Source organism: Silene latifolia, chromosome 2 (assembly GCF_048544455.1).
Source record: "Silene latifolia isolate original U9 population chromosome 2, ASM4854445v1, whole genome shotgun sequence".
NCBI lineage: Eukaryota > Viridiplantae > Streptophyta > Magnoliopsida > Caryophyllales > Caryophyllaceae > Silene > Silene latifolia.
This window is the reverse complement of record NC_133527.1, coordinates 171,999,283-172,005,065: the sequence shown is the minus strand read 5'-3', so window position 1 is coordinate 172,005,065 and position 5,783 is coordinate 171,999,283.

The window sequence follows — 5,783 nt, the reverse complement described above, 5'->3', positions numbered from 1 at the left end:
GATATGGTTGCCCACATGAGATCATTAGCGATAACGGATCACATTTCCAAGCCGAGACCGAGAAATTTCTAGCCAAATACAAGATTAAGCATCACCACTCTTCGCCCTATAGACCACAGACTAACGGCGCGGTAGAGGCGGCAAACAAAAATGTTGTCACGATTCTCAAGAAAATGATTGACAACTACAGAGATTGGCCAAGCAAGATACCCTTTGCTTTATGGGGGTATCGTACATCTGCAGGACGCCCACTGGGGCTACTCCTTTCTATTTGACCTACGGCATGGAAGCTGTACAACCAGTCGAGCTAGAAATACCATCCTTGCGTATTTTACTCGAAAGTCAAATCCCGGAAGCCGATTGGAAGAGGGATAGATATGAAGAACTCATCCTCCTGGATGAACGTAGGCTACGCGCCTTGCATAATGTCCAAACATATCAAGCACGTATCAAACGAGCTTTCAACAAAAGGGTTAGGCCAAGAAACATCAAAGAAGGAGACTTAGTACTTAAATCGGTTAGAGCTCTTTTACCTGTTGACCCACGGGGAAAATTCAAACCTAATTGGGCCGGACCATTTCTAGTCAAATCCATACTCCCAGGGGGTGCGGTTAGAATCACAGACCTAGACGGGAATGAGTTTTCAAACCCAACAAACCTTGACCAACTGAAACGATATTATGCCTAGAATAGGAACAAAACGCGCCTCGCGTGACCCCACGTGTCGCTCTTGTGGCACTAAAAGAACGGCCCCTGGCCAAGCTGAAATAAGCTAATGTCACTATGCTCTTGCATTTTGACAAATTCGTCATCCTCATATCATCAAATAAACTAATATGCACCTTCAGAGTAAGCGAAAGCTCATGCTTCTTTTCTAAGTTCATTACAAGCTCTTGCTTAGAACAATTATTCTTTTACATTTACTCGAACTACGCGCAAGGGTTTGATTTCGCTTTTTTTTTTAAGTGAATACGTAGGCAATCCTTTACAGGATTCAACCCGTTATATCTAAAATGTAAATAGAAGGACATTTGCATTGCATTTGAAATTCGACAAGAATAATAAATAGAAAATCGCAACGGTTTCATAACCATCTAACCTTTTTTATTTCATTCATTTTCTAATAATAATAGTACGCTACATAATAAAAATAGAATAGGCTAGGATTCTAAAAACCCCGCCTTTTTATTACAACAACAATAAATAATAATAATCAAATAATAAATAAAGACTTGGACTATTCCTCCATCTTCCCCTTGCCCTTGTCATTCTTGTCATATTTTTTGTCACGGCCTCGAGCCGGACGCTCTTGCGCCACTTCAGACCTAATCACCAACGGTATTTCTCGAGGCCTAGCCTTTCCATTCTTGCCAATCACCATTTCCGCGACAGGAGTAGTCTTTGGTTTCTTCGAAGGATGAACAACTTGAAACCCGGCTTCTTCTTCTCCCTCTGTCAGATGTTTCTCTTTCTCTTTCTCTACCTCGCGCACCTTGTAGTCAACGGGCTCGCGCTTCCTCAATTTCTCGCGCTCTTCCGGAGTAGTAGCCTTTCTCCATCTCAGATAAGAATCCGACACCCACAAGGCATTGGCAGAGAAATTCAAGAACCACATGTTTCTTTGGGCCCATTTAATGGCCCACTCTCTTCGGCTCTCTGTAGTAAGCGCCGTAGCAGTCTGCGGGACGGCATCGAGCCTCGGGATCATCTGTTTCAGCCCAACTTGTCTCATCAGCCTTTCCGGGAAGATGCACACCATAAACTCCAATCCAGGAATGCGCACGGACCTAGTGGGATCCAAAGAAGACACTCCAGTGACGGACTTGAGGTGCCACCACGGTACGACCCACCTAATCAACGGGCCATCATCGCTCTTCAGCTTGTTCTTCCAGTAATCGCAAACCCGCGTGAAGTCCACCATATACAACCTCGTCCTCATCGCAATCGAGCGAGCATGATAGGAAAGCGCATGAACTGGGGGCTCGATCAATCGGAGCCGTTCCATAAGCCAAACCTACCAAAAAGCGGGTATTAGACATAAAAAAAAACGAAAAAAAAAAGAAAAAAAACGAAAAAAAAAAAAACGAAAAAAGAAAAAGGTGTCTTTTACCCGCAAAATGACGGGACTCCCCAAGAACGGCAGATCGCGGTTGGATTTCCTATTATCCAAGCCCAAAATAATCTCTCCTAAGCATAGGCAAACTGGGCTCCTACGCAGCTCCATCTGCTCAACAAGGCCCAGAAGACGAGGATCACCTCTCAAGTCTTCATCAACATGCCCTTGGAAGACATACACATGCAATAAGCAAAAGCCAAATGCCCTCCGCCTAGCAACATGAGAAACGGTGGGGTCGGCCCTGTTGATGAATCGATCTATGAAGTCCAACATTCTCACACCCTTTGAGGTAACTAGACGGTCCACCTCAAGTCTAGTCAATCCAAGCAAATCTCTAAATTTGCTCTTGTACCCTTGCAAAGTAGAAGGAATGGCGGGCAAGTGTTCGGGGTCCCATCCACCAATAGCAGCAATTTCTTCAGGAAAGGGGCAAATATCACCTCCAGGGAACGCAAAAACATGGTAATTCGGGTCCCAATAGTCAAGGCAAGCATCCAAGAACGGTTTAACAACCTTGATGAGTTTCAAACTCAACAACTATCCAAAATTATAAGAGCCCATATCATGCTTCTCCATATTTGAAAATTCGTTGGTCCATTCCTTCAAGCGGATCTCCAAAGTATTCATGATGAAAAATTTTCTTTTGAGATTTTTATGTAATTAGACGAAGAAAAGACGGAAGATTTATGTGAATAAAAGCCCCATCCGCGCTTCTATTTATACTAATTTCTGTTTCCAAAAAACCGTCAGAACAGAACAACTTGGGAACAGGCGCAGCACCTGCTGCGCCTCTTCCTCAGCTTCACTTCTGTGATTTTCCGCGTTGGATCTTTCCTAATTCCATGACGAATAATTTCCTATTCCTACGGGTTATTATTTTGGTAAATACGGGAAGATTACCATGTTTCAGGTTTCCTAATTTCGCAGGCACGCATTTCAAGGCGACATCGACATTTCTGCCATTTTATCACACTTGTATATTTTCATTTTAGGAAATAGATTTTAGGAAATAAATTTCATTTTCATTTTAGGAAATAATTTTCACTTTAATTCATTTATTTTAACGAATCTCAACACGTATATACTAATTTCTATTTCTTAATTTCATTTCTACATTTCTAACTTATAGATTTCCTTTTTTTCTTTTTTTTTTAGGGGGTAACCCTCCCTACCGTCCGGTCATTTTCGGCAAAATTTTTGCATTTTTTTTGCATTCTTTTGAGTCTCTCGTTTTGCGCTAATTAAGGCCATATGTATATACAACTATATGCTTTGCTTGTTTTCTATGTAAATTTCGGCAGCATGACGGCGTAAACCGTCATCTACCAAACCTGTTCAAAACTAACCTGCAGATACAAGCAACACAACCCAGCAGCAAAGGCACTCAGGCCGTCGTATATACCAAACGAAGGAAATGTACAAACTGGGGGCTCGAGCCCCAAACAAAGTCCAAAAAATGTTCAAGATCAATGTCCAAATGTACAAATGTGCAAAAATACGACAAAAAGCCACACAAAACTACTGCTGGGCGCCCTCCAACTCTGCAACTCTCGCCACAAGAACGGCGATCTCGGCATCCCGAACCTCGAGCTCCCTCAACAAGCGAGCTGTCTCCTCTCGAGACTGGGTCAACTCTCGCTCCAGCTCACGGTCACCCTGTAAACAATAAATTGGCTCATGTCAATCGATTCAAGCAAAATCAGAAAAGTCAAAAAAACCAAAAATGGAACTAGGCGTAAGGTTCATACCCGATAACCTCGACCGCCGACAAGTGCCTCGACGGCAGTAGCTCGCAGCCGGTTGGCCACCCTCCACAACGCCACAAACCGAGACGGCGCAACCTGCATTTTCAAAAAGAAATTCTCAACAATTGAACAAACTCAATCAAATGTGTTCTTACACAAAAGTTATACAAGATTAGAGGCTCACCCTCCGAATCAGATGCTGCCAGTCGTCCAGGCCAGCATCCGTCACAGCTACGTCAAAGTCACGCAGCTCGGAGATCGTCGTCCTCCCGGTCGCGTCAGTGTACTCAAGGGTCTCGGGGTACTCTGGGGGCTCGATGCCCGCCGCCTCGACCTCCTGCAAAGACAAATGGTTCTCATTAATCGATGATCTTTCATCATAATTCTCAAAATCGAATCAAGAGGAAAAGTAAAAGATACTCACCACTACCGGCCAGTACGCCAACCTCCCGTAAAGGAACGCCGAGTAGTCCTCGCCAGGAAGAAGAAGGGCGTCGCCACTGGCACCAGCCAAGTCCGCCTCTCTCTCAGCCTCAGAAGGCTCCCTGAACATCATCCTGGGAGGATCGACGGGAACCGTCAACACGTCCCGAGAGCACTGACGAGCCAAGCGCTCGCCCAATTACCACACAGGACCCATCGACGTCCTCAACAGCAGTCGACTCGAGCTCCTAGGCCGAAGGACCTCAGCCACGAAAGGAGGCGCTCCAGCGTACTCCGCCCAAGGTCTGGGCACCCACTGTGAGAAGATAAAACAGGGATCATTCCCATGATCAATTAAAAGCAAATATAAGAAGCACGAACAAATATAAGTGAGATACTCACGCTGCTCAGCTGAAGAGCGTTCATGTCCCGCCGGTAGACGTTGTGAGAAGAACGCTTGCTCTTCGTTCGGCACATCACCCAATCCCTCACCACGGGATAGGACCTCTCCAGCGGCTCCGTCCTCTTGGGTGCGAGGCTCGGGAAGTAGGAGTACACCCACGCCTGTAAAGCAAAATAATCAATAACGATCTTTCGTGATTGGATAAAGAGAAGAATTTACTTTGGTCTAAAGGAAGGTTCATACCTCCAGCAGTAGTCCAGGCCCGACAGCACCAGGAGAAGTCCCCTTCTCCATCAACTCCGGACGAACCATGGCCCTCATGAAGCGGATGAGGACCGCAAAACCAGCAGTGAACCAGTCCCAACGTCCCAGGGAACTCAAGTCAGAAAGGAAGAGAAGAAGCTTCGTCGACAGCCTCTCGCCCTTGTCTCCGAGGTAAATCGAAGACGAAACCACGAGCCACGGGGCGAGCCCTCCGCTCACCAGACAGGGGAGAAGGAGCCGTCTCCCTCCCGTCAATCGTCACCGGCGCCGGGGTCTTCCCCGCAAAGTAGTCTCGAACGTAAGAACGGGTATCAAACCCGATCGAACACCTTCGGCGACAAGTTCCAGCCGATCAATCTCCTCGCCTCGGCCGAGTCCGCCCTCATGGCAGTCTCCGGCCACTCCACCTCCTCGGTCCCGCACGACAGACCCGAAATCATGCCGTAGTCCTCCAGAGTGACTCCAACCTCACCGAAAGGCATGTGAAACGTAGAAGTCGTATCCCAGAATCGGTCCAAGAAAGCGCAGACCAGGCTAAGGTTAGCCCGCAACTTCCTCTTCGCGATGTCCCTCCAGACCTGAACCAAAGGGCCGAACGCTCCCCGCTCGATCATGGCCCTCTCCTCCGCCGACAGCCGCTCGTAGTGCTCCATCGCTGTCGTGTAACCCGAGAACGACCTGATGTTCCCGGCCTCCTATTGTGATTTGAAACAAAGCTATCTTTAGTTTTGAATGAGATTTGAAAGAAATTTGAACAAAAGAATGAAAGAGGACGAGTAATGAGTAGTGAATTCCTATTTACCAAACTCTTCACCGTCCTGTAGGACAGGTG